Here is a 27545-nt window from a genome sequence, read left to right as displayed (position 1 = left end):
TCAAAACCCGAAACCGAAAAATATTGAAAACCGGTATTAAATCCAAAAACAAAGCCGAAAAAATTGTGAACCGGTAAACAAAAACGAAACCAAAACTGACATTTTTTTAATAGGTTTCAAGCCCTGAAAATAAGGCATTGGCGCTAATTTGGGAGGGGGCATGGAGAAGACAAGCCCAAGCTTGGTGGTCAGAGATTTTTTTTCTTTTGGCTGCCCCCAGCGTATTTATGAAAATGTAAATTGGCCCGCCAACTATAAAAGGTTAGTCTTGTTATTGGTATCAAAAATTACACCAAATAGTTTGTTTTTCTCAAATGAGTTAAAGTTTGATTTTGACAAAGACATAACTTCTTTTGACCGCTGCGCAACGAAGAAGATCACAAAACGTACCATGCCTAACTACTGCACCCAACAGATCTCAAAATATATTATTACTAGTTTTGTTACAATATAATATTTGGGCGTGCCCGATGATACCTAAACGGCGAATTCGCAGACGAAAACGATAGGATGAAACACGAAAAAAAAAGTCGAATGCCATTTCGGAAAGTAACCGAAGGGCGTTTATCGCATAGCCGCCACCGCTGCCGGCCGAACGTTTCACGTTTGTGTATGATATTTGAGTGGGTGTGCACAACTCGCTTTTATTTTTATATATATATATATATTTTTTTATATATTTTTTTTCACCCGTATCGGAGAAATAACGTCAGGTTTTTTATGCCATTTAAACTGCTACAGTCCTTAAAGTCCATAAATAAAATTAATGACCGTCCTCCACTCTGCAGCTGCTGCAGCGTAGTTCGCCTCCAATAGCCGTACAAAGAAAATGGCCAATATTCCGTGAAAGCTTCGTGCGCGCGCGGCCATTGCCTTTTATATTCTGTTTTAACCTGCTGGTATAAATTTCAAGGATTTAACCCCGGATGTGGTAGTAGTGTTGTTGCCGGAGAGGCGCAGCGGGGTTTTCAGATACGGGTGCGTGTGAAATATAACGTTCGGAGCTTTTGTTGCTATTCTAACACAATGGCCCTTCTTCTCACCTACACACATACATCCACCCTTTTATTTATATATATATATAAATGCATACGTATAAGATCGAAACGCACATTTGGAAAATAGAAAACGGTTTTTTACTTTTTTTTATACTTCTGCACTCTTTTCTCGACATATATTATCCTTTATAGGATATCACTTATCATCAATAAAATGTATTCTTTTTAATCCGCTGCCGACAACGTATAAAAAAAAATAAAACGTTTAATTTCCAGACACGATCATGTTGAACGAACCGGATAATAAATACATTTTCAACGATAACGCTTTACTATATACGATATTATAGTATTTTAGGTACACCTGCCTATTTATTAATATTATCTTATCGACTCTAAATCGATATATTCTAATGGATAATTCAAAGGGGAAAAAAATTGACTTCTGTTTTTTTTAATAATAAAAAGGAAAAGAAACACGCTGCAGCACAGAGAGATCTTTTTCGTTCTCGTTTTACCGTTACAGCGTTATTATGCAAACTTAACGTCATTTGTTACGAACAATATATAAATAACGTAAATAATATAAATATAAGTGCTTACATCATTTTTTATAATATTCAATTTATTATCTCTTTTTTGTACATTTCGTTGCTGCTAAAAATTGTGACATAATTGTTGTCATGGTATACATTTGTAATTGCAGGGTAGGTATAATTCAATCGATGTATACAAAAACATGGTACAGAATTATACTCGACGCACATCGTAGATTCGTTTGATATCTAAAACTATACATGATATATTCAAGGCCGGATTTAGGAATGTGGGGGCCCTGGGCCCACCTTAGAAGTATATATTATAACTTTATAAGTGAATTTAATTTAATAATAGGTATATTAACATTTACCGAAAAACAATATTTAATTAGAAATAAAATTATGGTTTAAAAATATTTATATTATAATGCCAAAATAATAATAACAAAAAAAAATGTAATACAATAAAAGTTGGTAGTAAATTATGTTCATTTAATATTTATATACCTACATATTACATAGTCTATAATAATAATATTAATATAATACTAAATAGTATATGATAAATAATAATTTTTATTATATTGCAACTTTGCGAGATTTCGTCACTGCAAATTTTTCAACTACTTAAGAAAAATCCAATGCTCTAAGTACGTCACTTTCTATACTTAACAGTGCAAGGGTTGATAGTCGACTTTGTGTCATCGAAGTTCGTAGTAGGTTTTTTATCAACTTCATTTTTGAAAACAATAGTTCCCCACTGCAGTTGGACACCATCAAAAAACATTTTAAAAATAACAATTAAAAAATAAAAATCAACTAATATCGTCGGAATAATAAATTTAATAGTGAGAAATTACATTAAACTAACCTGGATACTCGGGTACTCATGTGGACGTATGGTTGAAGACGAATAAAGAGGGTACTCACTACTCACCGTACTCGTCTATATCACATCAATGTTAAATATAATCTTTATCTACGTTATTGCATGTTTTTATATAACATGTGTGCTCGGGTTAGGTTAGGTCAAGGTCCAGGGCCCCCTGGGCCCCCCCTTAATCCGGCCCTGGATATATTGAATAGGTTTTTCATGCAGTTAAAATAAAAACCGACAATAAAATGGAATGTAACTAATTTGTAGTTTTGTGTCACTAAAATCACTTCTCACAAAATTCGCTGAATATATTATCAGTGCCTATATATAATCATATTACACTATACACTGCAGGTTGTAACAGAAATAATATTTACAACTATTTATAAATGCCTAACTATATAATAACGAATCACTTTTGTTCAAATCAATATTGTTTTAATTTAGTTAGTTATAATTAAAACAAAAAATATGCTTACCTGCTAATACTTGGTTATAACTTATTATAGTCAAAGGTAGGCATTGACAATTTAAAAGTTCAAGCTTAATTATGATTTCCTAAACAACTACAAGTAGTCGTTGAAAGAAAATATATAAATTTATATTTAACGCATAAAAGAAGACTTTTTATCAAAATATTTAGTAATTATAACATAGTTACACACGATTACTTTATAATATTTTTATTATAATGTATATTTGACTCTGGTGATAGTTCTGAAAATCAATTAACTTATTTTTAACCGAATTGTATAAAATTGTTTTTCATATTAACTTTAAACTTTCAGAGTTATGTATTTATTTTACGTTTACTATAAACTTATAACTTAAAGTTCTTAACGTTGACTTATAAAATTAAATAATTCAAGTTAATTTTTTTTCATTAACTTACACAACTATGTGTGCTTGATAACTAAATTAATTTGCATTAATTATTCCTGTTATACACCCCATATTATATAACTATATGGGTAGGCATTATAGATAATATAAATTTGTGCGTGAAATGCAGAAATTATAATATAATATGTTATTTATACCTAGGTGGTGCGTATATATAATAAATTATCATACGTTTGGCTACCGTTCTCTTTCGTATTTTATTTTCCAATATAATATGAAAACTTTTATCACAATGCAATGTTATATATACTACACATCAAAAAGTAAATTGTCACCAGATTTTAAATTTAAAATCGCATTATTATTTATAATACAGAAAAGTGGATTTTTTTTCATTTATTTATTTTTTTATGAAAATTATTTCCATAATGAAACGTCTGTTATATATAATTGAAAAAAAAAACTTTCTCTGAATTCAATTTTACACGTGACATAACGCCGTCCATCTATATGAATAATAAATACCATGATTTCGAATTATTTGCATGAGGGGAGAATCGCATGTTTGTCGCAACATATATTATACGACACACAACAATGGCAGATTCGATTTTATTTTTTTTTCTACTTTTATGATTGTCACTCATGATCAGAATAATGATGCTTTCGAGTTTATAACTACAATGTCATTTATATTTTACGGCAATATTGTAATTTACGTAGGTATAGAGTGTACACATTATAATATAATGTCTATTGCTGGAAATGAATATATATTATATACCTACCTAACTATAAATATATACAAAGGAACTAGGCGAAGCATTAAGCGGAGAAGGCAAAAAAATAATAATGAGAATAAAAAAAACGACTGAATATAAAAATAAAATGAAAAAGAGGAAAAAAAATGCAATTATTAGGGATGAATGTCATTATTGTTGTTCAAAAAATAACCGGAAAAAAATTAAAATCCGAATAAGAATAAAATAAACTAACTTGATTGCTTTTGTTGTTGCTACAGCGACGGTGCCACGGCGAAGGGAAAATACGACCCGGCGGGAGTAAATTTTCTTTTGTTTTCGTTTTAAAAGGCCCACGGAAGGAATTAGTTATGAGGAGAAATAATGGGATTTTTTTTATTAACGTCTTTGTCATTGTACTTTATCCGTGTTGTTATTTTTGTTGCTGTTCTTGCCAGTGCTGCTTCTGCCATTGCGGTGGGTATTATTTTTAAATAAATGTTAAATTACAAGTGGAAATTTCCGAGATTCTATCGTCTCGGAGGCGTGGCGATGAGGGAGTGATAGGGGGGGGGGAGGCAAGGAGTACCGTGGTAGGAGAATGGGCGAGGGTGGAAAGAAGCTAAAAACACAATAAGGCGAAAGAGAAATAATGAAATCCCTATAGACGCTTAACTTACTTTTTTAAATTTCCTTATTTAATATGGAAATTATAAACGAACAGAAAATGTATACGCCATTCCTCGCCGCGGTGGCGCTCGCTGCAGCTACGCCGCGCGACAGCACCGGGGAGGGTTATCTTTTCTTTCTTTTTATTGTTCTTATTATATATTATTCGGTCCGCATTTTTCTTTCTTTAATTAAAACAAATTCATTAAAAAAAATAAAAATTGTAGTTTATCATTATTCATTATATATTATATATATGTATAGATATAATGCTTATTGTTGTGTTTATTGTATTATAACTGGTACCTGATGCAGAAGTGCAACGTATTATATTTAAGCGTCTGAACAAAACCGATACGATAATGGATCCAGTCTGAAGCCCATCAAGTCACACGTGTATATTAAATGCGTACCTATCTATACAATGTTTCTGATTTAAATTACACTTAAAGAATATATTTTGTAAAAGTTTTTTAAAATATGGTGTTTAAATATACTAAACAATTCCAGAAACCAATTTAGCATATAATTAGCATAACGTAGATAAGTACAATACATATATCATAGTTTTGCAACTGTACTATGTGGCAGTATAATATATTCGTTGGATACCTACTCGTCTCGATGCGAACACAGATACCTGATTAATTTCGAAACAGTTTTTATAATAATTTTTTATATGGACGTTCATTTTAACTGAAAAAAAATTTCTGTATAGATTTTTTTCTCGATATTCGTTTACTGTAATTCTATTAGTAATCTAATCGGATTTCCATCAAACACACACCACACGGTGAACATTTACGGAACCTGGTCTTCATTTACATCCATCAATTTCAGTACAACAGCACTACCACTCATGTCACACAGTTAAACATTTATCATCGGAGTATACTATTCGTTATCTCATCCATTTCAGTCCTGTTTTTGACTTACAATTTTTCAACTGTTGGATCAATACGCGGTCACCCTATCATGTTTTATTTATCTTGGTAATATTTTCTACAAGCCATTTTTGGAATATTTGAATTTTATCTCAGTCACGGTACATATTTTATCATCGTACTGCAGCTTTAGCGACGATATACATTTTATTTTAGTTATAATAGTAACAATACGTACCATGGTATTTGGTGGCAAAAATAAAATAATCAATATTAAATATTAAATATAATATATATTGTTATAAGGACTGGAGAAACCTGTAAGTTTATAGAAACTGTACAGCTATCTGAAATAATATTATAGCGTATATAAATTCTTGCATAATCTATTGTAAATTATATGAAAACTACGTATTTATAAATATATTCGGTAGGTACAATTATAATATAAGTAGGCACATAATATATACATTTTCTCAATATGGGTTATAACTTATGTTGAATGCTAAAATAGTAAAAAATATATTTTTAATATTTATCTTATGCCAGTCTATCATATAATGGAGGTATACACTTAACCTAGTAATTAATTTTACCTGTATAGGTGCAGCCAATATTTAATAAAGATTCTGTTTTTGTAATAACTATTCAAGTAAAGGAATTTGTGTTCTATAGTGATATTATATTATATTGGATATCGATATGTGATAATTTTTAAACTTAAATAAGCAAGGATGTTGTTTTATATATTTTATTGTGAGTTTCCATAAATTCTGAGAACTTTCTTTTATAAAACCCTGTATAGGAATCCGGCAATACAATATTTAAGTACAGTGGATATCGTATCACCACTTGATGGGCGCAATTTAAAATTGTCAGAGAACACAATATCATCGTTTCTCATTTACGGCCAGGCAACGTAACCCGACTATAGTGAGACTAACCCGACGACTATGGTTTACTTATCGGCCAATAGCTACTCTAAATCAAATTGACAACAATAGACGATTCTGTTAACTGAATTATGTGAATAGGTGACTGACAACAACTTAAATGTTAAATGTATACAAAGTTGCAAATGTTGAGGACTATACCAAACCCCCATCAACCACCAACTGTATTTTAAAACTTAAACATCTTTAATGATAAATCTTGTTTTTCCATTTGAATAGAACTTATTTAATTTATTGCCCTCTGTACATAATACATTTCTTCTTGACTCCAATAAAGATTTGCATTATGTTCTCATTGTCTTTACTCTTTTTGTATATATAGTTAATTGTGATACATTATCTTTGGAACCTATTATATTTTAGTTAAATATTGTTTAAATAAACGTGTAAATATCAATAGAGACAATGTATTTTATAGTGAACAGGGAATAATAACACTTTACAAATTTAAATATTCAATACGTACATCTGACATCGTGTAGGTAACCTATCCACAAACAATACTAGTTTATTTAAATGTATTGTTCGAATATTCAATATATTGTATTAAATTTAATATTTAGGAAGGAATTATTATGCAGTTATTTTATATTATATAATGTTTTTAGATTATATAGTAAATATATTATAATAGTCAAAACGACAAAACGGTTACACCCAGTGGTTCTTCAGTGGCCGCACACTGCAGGGTGCGGCAAGTAAAGCACAGGCTCGACTTTATGATAAAATATATAAATATTTTACATTTTAATATTTCTTCAAATTTGAACAATTATTTATATCGTTTAAAATATCCTGTATTATTTTATTGTGTTTTTTTTCATTTGTTGGTATGATTATACTTAATAATACAATTTACACAATACGTCCACATCCTATAAGTTCACACGAATAAAACAAAACATAGTCTGCCATAGTTGATGAGTAGAAATATAAATTTAAGTTACTGCGAGGTAAGTAATAAATATCTATAATATATTGTGATAAAATTAGCCAGAAAAAAATATTGCTTCATGCATACGATGTTATATTAGTGTATGTCAGTATGTCAGTATGTCACACAACATCAGTTGGTATACTATTATATAATATATATGTTATGTCTCAATTCAATAATTTGTGTCACCTCGTTGATTATCATACACTGACATTCACAGTATTATAATAGGTATGGTTATGTTCTGTTTCAATGGCGGCAAAAACTCTAGGAGAGTAACTAGTAAATGCCGGAAGAAGAGGGATAATGTGTTGTGTAAGGTTCACCGCTCTTTAGGTTCACTGGAGTATTACTAGAATTTTAATTTTAATATTTAACAAATTTATGATCGACATTTTCTTGACGCGTTAAATGTTTTCCGACCATACACTGCGTGTATATATAGCTGAGCGTATTCATTACAATTTAACCTACGTTGCGCACAATGCATTACTATAATTATTACAAAATAATATAAATTATTATAACAACGACGGTGATCGCAACAGGTATATTCTAAATATAGTCTAAACGCGATACACGGAAACACAAAAAAGCTGAGGTTATTGTAATAATATTATGTATTATAACGTCGTAAGTAGGTATGGAGAAATAAAATATTATTAACGGGTGGGTTGTGTGCGTGTGCAAAATAATAATATATTTAGGGCGGACCAGTGTGCCACCGGCGACGACGACGACGACGACGACGACGTCGGGTGACTCGGCCGAAAGGGTGGAAAGACGGCGGCAGTGGCGATGGCGGTCGTGTGGGTGCTGGGCCGTCGGGTGGGTATAAGAATCCGATGTTATTAATGCACGGCTAACGAACAATTTGTACGCGTTAAAGGATTGGTTGGCTGGTTCTAACTACTTCGTCGTTTGCAGGGTACGCGCGTACTATATAATCTGCTGAAACAAGGAAAACGGCGGAGGCGGTGGTTGGTCGCGGACGGTCGTCGATGCGCGTGCGCGCGCGTTTACCGAGAGAACGTCCGTCCGTCCATCCGTCCGTCCATCCGTCCGCCGCCAACAGAATTACATTATTAAAACGGCAATCGTTTGCCGGGCGCGGCGGCGGCGACGATCCGGTGATGGTATATATAGGTGTACCGTGTGCCGGGGGGTGATGCTCGTAGGCGGCGGGGGGGGGTGGCGAGGTGATAGCGCGGGTGGACCCGTGAAAGGGTAGCCGAGGTGGCTACGGCGGTGGCGGGGTGTAATCGCGGGGGCAAACGACCGACGAGGTGGCGGGGTGGATGCGGCGGGCTATACATAGCGGTCTCGTTAACCGAACTAAGTCGTATATTCAATCAAGTAACGTCGTGCGCACAATGTTCAAAGACTATAAGCGATGGAGTGGGGTGGCGGCGAGTGGGTAGGTATACGCGAGAACACACACACACACGACTAACGGTAGCAATATAATATATTATATGTGTGTGTGTGTGTATGTGTGTGTGTGTGTGTGTGTGGTAGCGGTGTAGCGAGGAGTAAGTTTGTGGTCAGTTTTAATAGCGTTCATTATGTCTTGTCTACGTGTGTGAGTGAGTGTGTGTGTCTGTGTGCGTGGGTGAGTGTGGGTGTGTGTGTGTGTGCGTTATAAATTTACTGGCGTAACTCCAAACGATCGTGGGGCGGCGGTGCGGGTTACTTTTCCCGCGCGTGCGAAAGGGACCGACGACGGCGGAGGACGCGGCGGTCATCGGGTCGGCCGGTCGGATGCTGATGTTCCGTGGACCATATAATAAACCGAACGCGTATATATTATGCTATAACCGGTGGTCGTCGTGTGAGCGTGACAGGAAACGACGGTACACCGCGCGAGACGAGTTTCTGTCGCAGGCAGCCGCGTCCCACTGCAATATAATATGATAATAATATATTATAATATATTTGGCGTCGTCCGCGTCCTTTATCGCCGCCGTATACTTAACGCGGCGGCGCCCGAACGTCTGCGCACGATGCATGCGTCGGTTCGTTTTTGGAAGTTCCTCTGCGAAAACGTAGTGTGCTCTCATAATATAATATAATATACGCGTAGGTATACCGTATACCGTATACGCGGTTCTCGGGTGGCGGTGATGATGGTCATCCTTTTTAAACCCCCTTGTGCTGTAGTGCACGCACGCACTCGCGTCCGCCCCGTTCGCACACACGCGCAGCATATTCTACTCTGAAAATTAATCATCCCATTAATCCACAACCGTCCCTGTTTCCATTAAGTTTAATGATGCTGTGCGCTACATCAGGCCGGCTTAAATGCGTGTAGTTTATGTGACGTGTATTATATGTGTGTGTAGCGCGCACATTGTGGCGTACATATTATTGTATACTAATACCTATAATAGTATATTATTCTATTGAAATAGAAAAACTATTGTTTTTAATAATTTCATTATATACAACGTACCTCCTAATACGTACCTATAATGCGTTTCGATTTCAACAAGAGCTGCAGTCTAGTTTTTCGAAATCGATATTTTTTTAAACAAATATTATTGCGCGTGTAGTCGTACAGTCAAAAACATTTTGTTTTTACTCGGTACACGACGGTTCTATACGGTAGTATATATAATATTATACGCGTATTTTAATAAACCGTTCAATCGGTACCATTAGCTTAAAAATAAAACGAATAACGAATAGGTACAGTCCGGTCTAAAGCGAATAGTCACTGTATTATATTATGTTGTTTACCGCCGCGGACTAATATAAACGTGAACAGGTAGATACGTCAATATACGTGTAATTGACAGAAATAATATAGCGCATGAGATTACGTTCTTTAAGGTCGGATTGATATTTTCATCGGATAAATGAAATCCCGAAACGTGAATTGGCTCATGTGGGTTTGGCAGTTAAATTTAACCTTTATATAAAAAAAAAAACATTTGTGGACGATTTACCTTTGATGTTCTCCCCTTTTTATTTTTTTTTAGACAGCGGGTAGCTTTAACTCGGCTTCCGTTTCGGACAGGTAACTCGAGCATGTAATACAATCAGTTTAACAGTATTTGCGTTGCAAGTCTTATTACAAAAACACGAAACTAATATAAAACTATATACGTTGGGCTTGCTGTGTAGAATTATGTTTTTAATTAATAAAACCGTGGTAAGTACCTACCTCAAGTACCTATTATAGTATTATAATACCTATACAAAGGTTAGGCTGACAAAAGAAAAACAACTATTAATTAAACGTTGTTATATCAAAATAATAATAGTAATATATAGATATCACACGTAGGTATATACAATATTGTGGAATTAATCGATTATATTTATTTATAATTTATATATTTTTTTACTTTGATGGGCGAAATTCCCATTCAAAATGAAATTTAGGTAGCGTACAGTTTTCTAAATTAAATTCTTACTGGTTATTAGTTACTACACACTTATTAATATAATGTATAAAAAAAATTGTTTGATATTAGGGGATTATCGTGTGTCATGGATTCTATAATATAGTGTTTTCCCTTTTCATCTGGTCCACAATAATTATCAAACTTTTTATCGCAATAAAAACCTTATGTTAAAAATCAATCGATAATACGTATTCAGGACAAAAAAAGTCATTAAAATTATTATATATTTGTTGCCATGCTATAATATCTACAGTTTCGCATTCAACGAGTAATATAATATTATATCGTAATAATTATGTGTTTATTAAAACTTTGTAATAATAAATGCTTTATTGAAGTAAAAAAAAATAATAACTTAATTTGTTCCATATTTTACGTTGTGAAAATCACTCACTATATATACCTAGGTATGTAGGTAATATAAATTCTAACAACGAGTTTGAGTCACTATATAATTTATTAATATATAACTACCCAAGGCGTCCACCGTGTTTGTCATCGTACATACCAGCCAGCCGCAAACAATGTTATTTATACAATACGTACTGTATAACTTCTCTACCCACCTCATCCTTCTATATTATACTACCTATACGTTACCATTTAAATACATACATAATGAAAATCAATAACTAAACATTTTTAAATAGGTATTAACTTAAATTAGGTGTACTTATATAATATTATATTCGCTGTCTCAGATTTTTAGAAACACACTGGTTTAAAGTTGTATTAACTATAGAGTTTAGTAAAACCAGAAAGTTTTTATCATTGTGCAATGTGTCTCTATCATCTATGTGCACAATCGCAGTTTTCTACAGTTATGAAAAAAATAAAAATTACCTATATTGATGTGGACAAGCGACAATCACGCCGAGGTGAGACGCATATCTTAACATAATATAATATTATATACACCACAACTCGATTTACTGATAAACGATGATGATAATAATATACATACACATATTATTATATTATTACTCCGTTGGTCGAAAAACTCGTCGTAAAGTCTTCGCGGTTTACGCTTGCGCGCGTTCGTCGAGTTTGATTTTATCTGCAGAAGGAGTATAGTCGTGTGTGCGTATGTGTATGTATATAATATATATTATATATATATATAGTGCATTGGAAGCAGAAGAAGTATATGGGGAAAAAAAAGAAATAGAAATACGCATTATTGCACGTACAAGGGTAGCTAAAACGGATTATTGTGTTGGGGGCGACAAAGGCCGATGGCCGGGAACTGCCGCCGCCGCCGCCGCCGTTGCTGACCACATCTTTGTCCAGTGGGCTTTATCGATCGGGCAAGAAAAAGCTTCCTGCCCGCGCCGCGATACACATTTACAAGATGAACCTCTTGGTGTGGAGGACGCGGGTCGGCGGCAGCGGCGGGTGGGCGAACGGTGGCGGGTTTGCTAGGAGTGCTGTGGGTGGGGATGAGGGGGGGGGCGGGTAGACCGGCGGGCGAAAAGGTCTCTCGCCGTGTTCCGCGCCGCATTACTATATATATATTCCATCTCGCTTCTATATACCTCGTCCTCCTCTCGCCAATACCGTACATATTATATGTGTGTGTGTGTGTGTGTGTGAGTGTTATACACATCGCCGCCGCCACCGTCCGCCACACAACCCGCGGGCTACCGCGCGTACGTGCGCTGGACCCTGTCCATCAGCTGCAGGCCAAACAAAGGATTATTTCCATCGGTCCGCCGCTGCCACCGCCGTCTCACTTTATATTGTTGTACAATATATATATGTTGTGTCTTATTCTTTTTCTTTCTTTCTTTTTCCATTTCTATTACTATTTTTTTTTCTCTTCCCCTGCAGTCTCTTATTCTTTTCTCTCTACAACAACATCTCGACCCGGAGGCCGAAAAGTGTTAAAGACTATCCGTGTCTCACTCTCTCTCTTTCTCACTCTCTCCATTGCCCGGCGTACTCGGCTGCAGTACCTACCTATATATATATATATATATATGTATATGTAGGTATGTACGAATGTACGTATGTGCTCGAGTGTGCAAGACTAGTAAATGAAAAAAAAAATAATAATGGGAAAACTAAGGGTGAAACGATAGAACACTCTTTCGCCAGTATAGTTTTCCCCGTGCTTTTATACATATTATACTTACCAGCGATAGATATATTATATTAAGCCAGTATGGGTCGTGGCCCGTAAGACTCGCGATGATGACATTTTAATGGTAATAATAATAATATTTTAGTCATCGCATCGATCGCATCTCTCACCTAAAACTTATTATATTTTTCCTATGTACCGATATTTTATCGCGGCGAGCACTTGGTGATGTGGGTATGCGACTTAGGCGTAGACGTGTTGTGCGAGAAACTGTTCTGGATGGACTAAGTGTTTAAATTTGTGAAAATAAAAAAACTTTTCCTCGGATTTGCCGAGAAGTTTCTTTTGTTTTGCGGAAAGTTTAATTTAAAGAGTATTGTAAGACGATTATGTTTCCATAAAATATAATAATATATATATACGACTCAATGGAAATAAAAAGTGCGAAAAGCGTTTTATTAGAAGCAATATACATAAATATTATACTTGTATATATCGGGAGATGAATCGCAATAATATTTAATAAGCATTTAATATTGTAAGAATACGCGTGCGTGTGATAACTAAAATATTACTAGAATTTAATATGGGTAAATAGGTATAATACCTACTATATAATTATTTCATCATGTGGGTCCAAAAATGGACCAAATATAAAAAAAATATAGTTTTTATTCTCGTAGATCAGTATAAAAACATGCAAATGCAACAACTTCCGGTGCACTATAATAATAATGATATCGCGAGTATACATGCGATATGCGCCCTCACGCAATATATATTCCATGTATAAATGTATAATATATATATATTATATTATTATTGTATAAAACATCTCTTGTATAATGTGTGTGTGTGTGTGTGTGTGTGTGTGTGTGTGTGCACGCGTACGTGTATAATAAAAAGAAGGAAAAAAAAGGATGGGCGTCCGCGCACAGCTTTACACAATTTATCGTATATTGTAAAAGTTTCGTATTTCCGGGCTTCCCCCCTATCCGCTCGCAACGCCACCACTGTAGCAGAGGCGGAAGTCATACCCACACACCCGCTCGCGCGTATATATTTATATATATAACACACACACACACAATACATATATTATATACATAATATATATATATATATACCGAGGTCGTTTCACTCTCGGTTTTTGTTTGTATATATTTAAACGTTATCTCCGCTGTGTTGAATATGCGTCTTTACCGCGCAGCTTCATCTTTCGCGCAACACGCGCGCGCGCTGTACACCCTCCGCTCGGCCGTCGCCGTTTTTCTTCTTTAACGCCTTATTGCACCCCTCCGTATACATAATAGGTGCGCGTGTGTGTGGGTGTGTGGGTGTATACGTATACGACTTGCGATATACGTAAATATATTATATACATGAAGATATATATATATATACACGTTATATATAGCGTTTTCGCCACTGCCGGCGGAGGAAAAGAAGCTATTAAAGAATATACGATTTTCTCCCCGACCGTCTGTTTACCGTTTTCTTTTCTTTTATACAATAACAATATAATATATTATTCAACCGTGCGACGGTTTCGTAAGTCGCCCGCGAGTTCGTCGTATAATATATTATTATTACAACGTGTGCGCATACCTTATATCTGCGTGTGTGCATGTTTATATATATTTGTATATAAATTCGCATATAGGTACAGGCATTGTATCACATAGAGCCGTTACACTGAGCGATGGGTGTGCTCCGAGCTGACTGGTTTAGACCAACGTACCTAGATCTTATACCGCGGTACATGCGCTACAGCAGGTACCCACACATAATTAGTATAGGGCCCGACGAAATCATGCTCACCTCGAGAACGTCGTCGGTGGAATTGTATGATATTAAGACGCGTGAAAAATCCTGCTTAATTCAATTATTATTGAGTCAGGCCCGGTGTACAAGTTACGTCATGACAGTTATAATATATTAAAACAGGTAGGTAGATACCTACAAATTTTTAACTTTTTGGAAAAGCTGGTTTTCAATATAACAGTGTTGTACATTTTTTCGCTGTATAACATAATGTAATAATTATTATAATATTACTATTCAACTATTATTTTTACGGACATGTTATACAACATATATTTATTATCGACAATCTGACCGATGTTTTGCCTTCGAATAATTCAGGAATGAATAATCATTAATTACCTAATAATGTATAATTTAATATGACTTTATTGAGAAAAAAAATGTATGGACGTACGTTCCTATACATTGGTAATACGTCGTCGCACATTATAATAAATATTGGAATATTACAATATAGCTAAACGCATGTTAGTTAATATGTAACGGAATTTCATGCTACGACAATTTATGAGTACCTATACCTAACTATACCAATAATTACAAATAAAACCAGATATATATTTATATTATCTGTGTATTGTGCGTATGAACTGCAAAGTCACAAAGATTATAAAATGCACACCCAACCTACATATATGCGTTTAGTTGTTTATTTATTGGTACCTATATTATATTATATATACAGTCGTCGATCAGTAGATAGGGCGTTAAATAACATGATAAAACGTTCACGCGGTGTCGGTTCACGCGGTGTATTTTAATTTCACGCCATTAATAATATATACAAGACTTTGTAAAAATACCGGCAACAGGAATTATACTCGACATTACGGACAAAAGGAAATCGGAGAGATCAATGCAAACAGACAATGATTCCAAAGGACGCGCTTTACCATAGAAAAAAAAATGGAAATGCTTTTCATTTTCGTTACGCTCGAGTGTCGTTTTTAACTTTGTTGAATATTTTATAAGTGACTTTTGTCGTGGATACTCCCCCGTTTTTACGGTTTTTTTGAAAATCAAACCCTTCTACTGGACGGAAATGCAGAAATACGTTAATATTATTCTCACGCAAAAGCTCGACCGTTCTATTGAAATAAAAATAAACGACTTTCTTTTTCTCTTCTTATTCTTTCTTTTTGTATAAACACGTCTTTCACTTGAGCCTTTGCTTCTTGTGAGAATTGTCCCTAAAGGTTTAACATGTTTACACGACGTTGACCGCTTTCTTTAAAGTAAGTTCCTATCATTTTTGTTTTAAAACATTAATGAAAAACTTCACAAAATAAGTGTGTTTATACAAAAGGAGACACAGAAAAAAAATACACTGAGTGTATGAAATTCATTAAATAATACTGACATTTCTTTTCTTGTTCCTATCTATCTTATCTGTAAACAAAATAGTATTGATGTTTCATGTTTGTTTTTGTTCAAATTTAGATTTTTCAGTTTATTTTTTATGGCTCTCTAGGTATATTTAACCTATACTAAATTATCCTTTTGTTACGTTTTATAATACATATTAGTATTATATATTATTTAATATTATAGGTAATCCATGCGTTTGAATGAATGGCCAATATATGATTATTAAATGATAATAATAAAAAAAACATATTCCGGCATAAATAAAAGTAGATAAACCTAAAATATTATTTTACCAAAATAAGTAATAAAGAAGTTATATTTACCTATCATTAATATTATAAGCTAAATGAACGTTCTTGTACAATTGAAATAGCGATACATAACACAATATCTAGTTGTTTATAGGTACCTACATAGAATGTAAATAATTTATACCTATATGTAATATGCATGGGATACCTATACATACTATGTGAAAATAAGAATTTAATTTTTTGCAAATATAAATAATTAATTGTAATATATATTTGTGATGTAGAACTTGAAATTATATACTCGTATGAGTTGTATATATGTTCATGGTGCATACAGTATTCATATATAATATGTTAATGTTTTATAAAGTTATAAAGTTTATGGTGAATGATTGACGACAACGAAAATTGGTTTAGTTTTAATTAAGTGAAAATTATAATATAGGTCATATGATTCGCTGGCCTTCGGCAAAACTTTTAAAACGACTAGTCTATACCGTGTATTATGTATACCTTGGTATATGTATATACACGTGTAGTAGTGCAATTGCAGTGGAAATGCATGCGACCGCGAGCGGAGCAAACTTAAAACAAATCAAAACTTACTCGTCCACTTAAAACTACATATATTATATATATAATGTGTGTGTGTATAATATACAATATACCTGCAATTAAACTAAAACTATTATACACGCGGTTGGACGATAAACAAGTACCTATATGTATACTGTATATAATACATAATATATATATTGTAGTGGAGTTGTCGCGCTTGAATTTAATTACGTATACGTCGCGGTCAAAGTGATCGAACCAACACAATGGTAATAATAAACAGTATTTGCAGTCTGTCTGTCGTTTCCGGTTTACTTATATACAAATATACGTTACGATAGCGCGACACACCATAATATATAATATACACAAATGCGTCTTGCTGCGAGAATTGAAGAATAACACGACGAAACAATTTCACAGGACACTTTCAAAATAGGTAGGTACGTACTACGTATAGAGCTTAATATATGTTATATGTTTATTATACTTATAACAGAACATAAAAAAACAAATTTCAAACGATCGGTTAATTTGATTTATTTAATATATATTTATTATGCATTAGGTGCAGGCGGAGTGGAATTTCTCAGAAGTAAGCTTACCCCTCAAAATGTTGGTCCACTACTCCGCCAATCTAAACTTTAATTAGGTACCTACATTTGAGTTTTATTCATGGTTATATATTTTTTTATGTATGCTGCCAATAAAAAGTAAGCAATTTAGAAAATGATAATAATAGAAAATAGTACCAAAAAGACAATTTTTTTCCAAAAATGTTGTTCTGTCATATGGCTTAAAATTATGAATAAAAAGTATTTCCAACAGAGTTTTCGAGAAAATTAGTATTAACCTTTAACCACCTATTGTATATAAGTATATAATTCATTTGGTTTGTTTATTTGATATGTATACTATTATTCTAAGTATTTAAATATATTATAAACATAGTATTTAAAGTTACTCAGTATTGTGAGCAAATTTACGGTATTATTATATCTATATCTCCCTGAAAATATACGCATGTATCCACGAATAAGTAAATTTTACATAAAGTACGCATATATATAGCTATAGATATAATGATTTAGAATTTAAACATAAATGTGCGCGTATATTAAAATTCCCACGTCACAGCTAGGTTGAATGTTATTTGCATACATATATATAATATACACTAATATATACATACTGTAAACAATGTAATTCATTATTGTAAAATATAAATACTATACGTTCCAAACGAATTGATCACCTATACAACTTATCAACATTTTAGCTACAGTGCGAAGTGATGCATATAATATATTCCCAACACTTTTTTTCATTGTCCTATTTCATCCCTCCATATACACTTGAGTGTCATTGACAATGTCACCCCAACAACTGCTCCCACAATCAATTCAATATCTCTTCTAATCATGCTTATAGATTTGTTTGCTTTAAATAAAAACATATATACTTATTAGTTTATGGGTGTATATTTATTTTTTATATTTTCATAAAATTATATTATACATATATAGCATGTAGAATACTGCCATTATGGTTTGATTGCAGTTTTCGATATTTTTATATTAATGTCTTCCAATCTTCCAATCGAGAAATGCATATAATAACTACATTTTTTAAAATTGTCATGGTGACTTAATAGTATAGGTATAAAAGCTAAAAAAGTTATAACTTATAAGTTATATTATATAAGCGGTATCATATAGGTATTTTCTTCAATAAATGAGAGTATTATACTATATATATTATAGGGTACCTATTCAGCATTTCGTAGACTCATATATTATTATGTTTTTGTATTATCTATATGTTTGGTGTTGCAGGTTTTTCTTAATAATGGCATTATTCTTAATGTAGTTGTAAACAGTCGCTACAGTTATATACGCAAGCAAGCGATCGAATTAAAAATGCATTATATAGGCATTGAATAATATTAAAATGTTTTCAAATATTGATATATACAGGTCTATCTATATACGGTTTGGGACTTATATATATTACATATTATTGATTGGCCAACATGGAGCTATAATGATTTTATGGAATGATATAATATTGTGCAGGAAAAAATATACAAAAATCAAAATAATATATAATAATAATATAGTCTGGTGCAATGGTAGAAACGACATATTATGATATATAAACTTATACAAGCTCGTATAGGTATGAAATATAAAATGTATATAAAAGCCAATAGGTATTAACAAAAAAAATATATATATATTTATATATATCAAAAAATATCGTCAATAAATCATTCATCTCAAACCATCAAACAACATTTTTTGAAACAAAGAATTTTTAAATAATTTTTTTTTAAAACGTTTATGAGCTGGATTTATAGGATTACTGATGTATATTATTTTTCAATTGCAATTAAAAATTCCTATTATTATAGTTTCTATAAGATATTTACTATATTATAGCCGGTTTACAATATAAATATAATGAAGTAGGTATATGTAAGTACACTTACTATATAATATTATTATCTGGTATAGTATATAGTTTTAAGTACAGCTCGAATTCGTGTGTCGTTTCGCATCTATATATTATGGCCACAGTGGTGGTCAAATGATTTTATCTAGGGGGATATGGCTGATTTCTTAATATGCATTGTTTGATTGTAAAAAATATAATATTTTATAGTTTTCAGATCTTAAACATTGAAAAAAAGATCCCCCCTCATCACCCCCTCCCCCTGTTTGACCATCACATTATGGATACGCCAGTATCTCCATATTATAATAATATATTATCGTATATTATCTGATACACGGTAATATTATACATAGGACATAATACAGGAACCTCCTACCTACACGCGCGAGCGCCCCGCTGCGCCGCCGCCGCCGAACCGCCGCGCCGCCACCGATGACTATAAGCGGCGGCGAAAATATTTATGACGAATATTGCAGTTATTATATTTTCGGGTCGGCCCCCTTCTCGTCGCCGTGGATTGGATCCAGTTTTTATATATTATGTAATAACGACACGCCCCCTCGGCAGTGCGACGTATCTCCACCACGCACGCCGCCGGCCGCACCGTAATAATAATAATAATAATAATAATAATAATAGTAATAATAATAATATAATAACTTCACGTCATAAGTGCGCGCGCGCGGGTTATGTAATATCTGTCGCGGGGGCGGCAAAAGGACCGGCGCGGCGGCATCGGCTTCGGCGGCGGCGGCGGTTATATAATAACATATAACGCGCGCAATAACGGGAAGGGACGCCATTGGCCGAGAGCCGCGTTCGGCCGGTCGCGCGAGCGGAGGATGACGCCACCGCCACCACCGCCGCCGCACCATGCACGCACAGTGCTTATATATATATATATATACATTATATTATACACATACATACATATACGCTGCCGCCCGCACCACCGCCGTCGCGCGCTTTCATACACGCACGTCGCCACCGCCACCACCGCCGCCACCGGTCACCCCTTTTCTTCCGCCGTGTCGTCAAAATCGATAATTTTTCCCATTTACCCTACCGCCCGCCGACCCACGCGGATCCGCCACCCCTGACCCACTCCACCACAAACCACCCCCTTCCCTTGGCCGCCGCCACTCGTCCCGGTTATTCCTCGCAGCCCCACCGCCGCCGCCGCCACCACCAAGGACGAGTCTCTCCTGCTTATCCATTCTCTCTTCCGTGTACCTATATATATATATATATATGAATGGTCTCTCTCTTCATCTTTCCCTCTCATCTCTCCGCTCATATCTCTCTGTCCCATCCCTCTCTCACTCTTTTTCTCTCTCTGGGCGTTATTATATGTGTGGTATATATGTGTGCGAGCAGTGCGCGAGGAGGAAAAAAGGGCAACCCTATACCTCGGCTGAAGCAAAAGGGATTTTCTGACCAGCGGCGTCCGGCATCCGTGCGTGTAATAAGTCATCGATCCCTTCGCTGGGTGCGGGTACGAAATAACGACCGACACGACTGCACAGCGCGCCCCACGCACATATATGGGTATACCCATGCACGCACGCACATACCCCCAATACACCTATATAATATTATATATATTTATAACAATATAACTGTATTATATATTATATTATATTATACCACGGTATATGGATCACATCGTGGTTTCCAGTTGCTTAGCATTACGCACAGTGAACCTGCACCATGACCAGCTGCTCAGGATATATATATAATAAATACAGCCGGCCACAATATTATAATTATAATGATACTAATGGTTAAATTTACGTAGTTACCTATGATAAGTGTTTGGCCGATTGCGATCCACCGTATATATACCATGGTATATACATAATGGTGCACAGTGCATACTAATATATAGGTAGGTACACTTAACCAGCATCGCTTTGACATTAATTGTACTCCATGCCACCTACTATATATTGTACTTAATATAATATTTATATACCCAATACTAAATACTATATACTAAATACTTACGATCTACCTCTCGTACCTGCCGGGTGTATTATTGTCTTGTCAGTTGTAGGTTTTATTCTTAATTACGGATTTGATTTTAACCTCCTTTCGGTAAGATTATATACGACTTGAGTTAAAAGGAAGTTATGAATATTATGATTATTACCGCATAAACACAATATATAAATGGTAATATTACAATATTATTAAAATATTAAACATAACAAAAAGTTTACGTGACAATATTATTCTTATTATTTAATAGAAAATATTATATATAGGTTTGGCATATACGATTGACTTGATGGTCTATTCGGCGCTGCAGAAGATAGAAACAGTCGTGACCGTCAAATTATTTCAATAACACTACAGCAATAATTTTTATACCTTTACAATCGTCATCACTTTTATATTGGTAAAGACAGAAGATGCTATGTCTTGAAACGATTGAAAAAGGTTTCTTATAAAAATAATATAATATTATAGTGCATGCAATATATATTAGATTTAGATTAAATTAGATTATTGTTGGTACCTTAATGATAGCTAGTGAATTATTAATGACTCGTATAGGTAATATAGTTTACTCGATGTGTAAAATAAATTTTGATTAATTTATTACATTTCATTTGATTCTTTTTATAGCCATAATATATTACTGTATTATTTAGTTTCTCCGTCAATATTCTTGATGCTACAAATATTGTATATAATATTATTTCATACATACCTACATTATCTATAGGTACACCTTATAATAATTACTAAAATAATTATTTTTATAATATTTATCCTTTATTAAAATTATATATATTATATTGTTAAACAATATTTTTGAAATATACCTATAGGTATAGGTACCTAAAAAAATATATACTTCACAAATTATTATGGTTTAGGGAAGGGGGGTTGTAGAAAATGTAGACATTATGGTTACACATCGATTATTATAGTGTGTTTTTTTAGTTGCAGATATGGCAAATATAATATTATTAAGAGGTTTTGTCCAGTCTCATAATTTCAGGCTTTTAGGTGAAGTATTTGAAAGAGTTTGTACAACTTCAACCTCTCAACTTTTCGTATTGGAAAAAATTCTCTGATACAGCGGTTCCCAAACTGTGCACTTAGAGCACTTTCTGGGGGCGCCGCGGTCTACGTTTCATAAGTTTAAAATGTATATAAAAACCATATGCCCAATTACTGGGTTTGATATTTATCAGTATAATATTATTACTAGATATGATTTTATGGGTAATAAATTATTACAAATAATTGTTGATTGTTGACTGATTGTACCTTTATTATATTCTAATCATGTCAGACGATGTATTCAATTAACTATTACTTATTAGTCTGTTATTTCAAACTGACAACGAAAATGCACTGAGAGCTTCCTACATGGTGAACTACCGAATTGCTCAAAAAGGTGAAGCTCATACTATTGCTGAAACGCTTATAAAACCATGTCTTATTGATATAGCAACTTGTATGCTTGACGAAAAATTTGGCAAGGCTCTTACGCCGTTAATGGAATTACGAACTGAAGTTCTTTCATTTTTAATGGACCACAACGTTACATTGGGTAAAATCATGAATGATGTAACACGGCTCTGTCAATTTTCATACTTGGCTGATATTTTTAGCAAAATGAACGAGCTCAGCCTTTCCTTACAAGGAAGGACTATGACAATTTTTGATGCCAGCCACAAAGTAAGTGCATTCAAAAGGAAAATTGATTATTGGGCACAGTGTACTACTAAAGGCAAATTTGAATGTTTTCCAATAATCCAAGCCTTTTTGGAAGAAAATGATGAGCAGGCTTCTACTAATATTGTCAACGAGATTATTGAGCACCTCAAACAGCTAAAAAATTCTTTTGAGCAATATTTTCCTGCAGATCGGGAAGTATTGTTGAAAGACCATGAATGGGTACTGAATCCATTCTCAGTTTGTATGAAACCTTCAAGCTTATCTTCAAGTGATTACGAAAGGTTGATCGATTTAACTTCTGACTTAATATTAAAATCTTCCTTCAACAGCAATGCGTATGCCGAATTTTGGTTAAGTTTGAAAGACAAAAGTTATGAAGGTTTGAGCGAGAAAGCGAAAACACTATTTTTACCCTTTGCCACTACTTACTTATGCGAGTCAGGATTTTCGTCATACGCTGCAACTAAAACCAAATACCGCAATCGCCTCAATGTTGAACCTGACCTCCGACTCCAATTATCAAAAATAAAACCTGACATTGCAAAACTGTGCCAAAATAAGCAGCCACATACATCACATTAATTAAAATTAAATTGTAAATATTTTTCATTTGTTATATTTTTATGTAATAATTATAATCATAATAACAATAATTTTTATTTATTTATCTTTTTAAAAATGCATTAATTTATAATTAAATTAGTTGTGTAGCTTAGAATGCTTAGATTGTATTAGGTTTAATAAAATTAATAAAATTGGTTCTCAATGAGTACTTTTTTTGTTCTATCTTTCATGTTATATACAGCAGGGCACCGTGGCTAACTTGGTGCCTCTAAAAAGGCACCGCGGAAAAAACAGTTTGGGAACCGCTGGAGAGCATAAACTTCGATGGAGGTTTTTGATAGAAAATTTGATCTACCTATTTGGTACCGTTGGGAGATCGAAATTGAAAATTCTTATATAGTAGGTACGTACTTTTTAAAATCATCGAAAAAAAAAATGAAAATTTGTTAACATTTTAATATTATTATTAGAAAAAAATTATTTGGTAACCATGGTAAGACCACCTTCGTTAGATTGTGTTTAATTAATTAATTTTAGTTTTTTTCCTAAAAACGTCGATAAAAAAATAAGCTCGTTAGCCCCTTTCCCCCTGTGAACACCATTGATTTTGCTACTGTGCACACACCAATTTTAATTTATTTTAGTTAGGAACTTCATAAAAAAATGATTATACAATTAAGTGAATAACTTATAGGTACATAGGTGTGTATTGTGTACGAATATTAAAATAAGTATTTCTTGTATTCAAGCCAATGAAACACATTTACTTACTATTATAAACTATGTGCGACAGAACAACAATTTTCCGTGCCAAATATTGATAACATGATAAGTATAAAGATAGGATATGACATATTTTCATATAAGTAGGTATACCTATTACCTAACCAAGCTACAATTATGTTTCGTTGTACCTACAACCACTGTTTTATGTAAATTATTTTATTTTTTTTAAGAAATATGAAAATGAAAATAAAATGAAAAATTATTAAAGTTGCCTTTGCATACAATTATATAAGTACCATCATATAAGTAATAAAATGCATTGTTCATTTTAAAATTGTATACTTATATAATATTATATAATTTTCTAAAGTTAATAATGTAATTTTTCAAAGTAAGTAATTTGTCAAAGTTTTTATGGAACTTTTGTCTATTTTTTTAAGTCATTAATATTCTTTCTCTAGTGATGAGATATAACAGCTTAGTATAGTATATTATGATCTAATACATAGATTTTAACGCATTGATGTGAACATGGTTGTTGCGCTGTGGGCGCAACACGTGTGGTTTTAATTAATTTTTCTAGAAAATAACTTGTGAAAGTCATTTTTAATCAATTAGGTTACTTTAACACGTTTTTATAGATCCAAAATACGGTCATATTGTTTTAATTTAAAACAAATATAAACTTTTTCAGTTACATTATTATTTTGTTTGAGGTCTCCTAAAATAATTTAATCTGCACTCTTAACGTGTTGTTGGAGGGCTGGGCATATACGATCGTCTGATAATAATTGATAAATCATTGGGTACAGTCACGTAAAGACTGTATTATGTCTACATATTGTATTAAAATAGATATACCTTCTATAATTCTACAGTAATAATATAATGTAGATTTAAACTATTGAAGTTTTCAATTTTAAATAATTGTTATTGAAAAAGTGGACAGGCCGTGCCGCTGATCCGGGTGAAACCCGCGTTGACATATTCGCTGGGGCGGATACCCAGTTCGTTAGAGGAGACACCGTGACATGTTATATTTAAAAGTAATGAGACGTATATTGCTTTCAAAAAACGATTCTTCAATGGGATTTTTACATTAAATGCCATCTGAACATAATAATGTGAGTTATCTATATATATGGTCTTAACTATATATAAAGCCTTGCATCGAATAAAAACATTAGATTGAATTATTTGTATTCCTAATCCACTTTCCGAACCGTCTAAAATGTCAGCCTTATACTTAACTGCATTATATTGTATTTCCCAAAACGTTTCCCGGACTTTGTAGGATTACAGATTTTACAAATGTTATAGTACTGTAGGTTATTATAAGCTTATGTCTAATCTGTAGTATATCGGGTTTGACCAAATAATAGCATTTTTTCGTAATAATATATCAAGTTGTATATTTGGACGTCAAGTCTTAGCTTGATACCACGAAGTTAATAAACTTCACTAACCGCCTTAGGTATAATATAGTCAATAGCATTTTTACCTATGCCTAATACTATATAATGTATAATTTATCATTTCATCTGCATACATAGCAAATGGGTCTAGAATGAAAAGGTTTTAAATCGTTTTTATGAGATTGTCCAGGAAAGTAATTTTAAGGTTTCAGTTCAAATATTCTACACCTTGAACATTTTTTTATACTTTGAGTTCCAAAGTACAAAGCAACTTGTAACTACAATTATAACCTTTTAAACCAGAAATAAAAAAAAAAATTATTTAGAACTTTTTATTCTTATTTTTTATTTTTTTATTTAGTAGTTTAGTGATAATAAACGATCACAACGCGTGATTTTATCTCCGTAAACAAATAAAACTATAATATTATCAATTGTTGTGTACCTACCATAATAGTGTATTATTGGTTGTGATTAATCAATAATTTGGTTCCATTAACTAGGCATTATACATTTTATAAAATTCTGTTTATTATTATTAATTTTTGGGGATTAAAGCTGGCGCCACACACAGCGGTTAAAGCACGCGGTCGAAACCGTGCATGTTGCGTTGGTCCGCGTTTTAAACACGTGGTTTTGGCGCTAATCGTCTATTTTTGACACCGCGCGCGACTTCGTGTCCAAGGTTGCATGTGTATTTCCTATCAAACTCGGTACTTTTTTTTTTATAGAAGCCTAATTGATTTTTTGGTCTATAGCCGCTAGTGCCTAGTATAGCTCCATTACAGTGGTCGGGAGTAGAGAGCTAATTGTAGCGACGCTACTTTATTTGTAGCGATTGACCTAGCGTCGCTACATTAGGCCTTAGATACCGAAATACTATAGCGCGCTAAACATTTCTGGTCAGCGCATCGAAAATTATCATTATTTCGTCGATACCTACAATCTAATTGGTGATTATTTAAATTATTTAAATTATGATTATATTTATTTATTTATATTATGATGATAATGATGAGTGTATTAGTGAAGTTTTTGTCCTGAGTCCTGTCCAGTGACCAAATGTCAAATCAGTACAAACTACAAACAGTATTTTTCAATGAGAATATTTTTAAAAATGTAGCGAAAAAGTAGCGCGTTACATTTAAAAACAATTAGCGATAGCGATAGCGAGCTACTTTTTTGGGGGAGTAGCTGTAACGTTATACCTGTATACTATTATCATATCAAAAAATATTGTATTAACAATTAGCACAACTTTTAGAGGATAAAAAATCTGTCGACTCGGTAAGTAAATATACGAAATATTCTATCATGTAAATACTAAATTGTAGTATTATGAAAGAGGCAGGTCGGTATAACCTAAACGTGCATTTAATTATGTAATCAAGCAGGGCCGTAACTACGGGGGGGGGGGGGGGGTTTAAGGGGTTCAAACCCCCCCTTTAGAAAAATAGAAAATTTAAAAATTTCTAGTTTATTCTAAAATTTAAAAAAAAAAAATTTAAACCATTTTTTTTTGAACTGAATAAATAATAAATACTTTATATATCTATATTATGATCGATTTATGTATGTATATATTTATAGTATAGTGCTCAAGGTGGCAAGGTGTATGATAGCGTAACCGTATCTTCTCGTCGAATTACAGGATCGTCTCAATGGTTTAGTGCTTCTAAGTTATTACAGGAATGTTGTTATCACGCCAGATGAAATATTAAACGAAATGGCAAAGAAGCCGAGAAAA

General features: G+C 33.2%; 1 pseudogene; it reads right to left on the bottom strand.

The window, feature by feature from the left end:
* LOC132950360 (zinc finger protein 271-like) overlaps positions 1–27545 on the bottom strand; it is a 45860-nt pseudogene that overhangs the window by 7484 nt on the left and 10831 nt on the right.

Source organism: Metopolophium dirhodum, chromosome 1 (genome assembly GCF_019925205.1).
Source record: "Metopolophium dirhodum isolate CAU chromosome 1, ASM1992520v1, whole genome shotgun sequence".
NCBI lineage: Eukaryota > Metazoa > Arthropoda > Insecta > Hemiptera > Aphididae > Metopolophium > Metopolophium dirhodum.
This window is presented reverse-complemented; position numbering and strand designations above follow the sequence as displayed.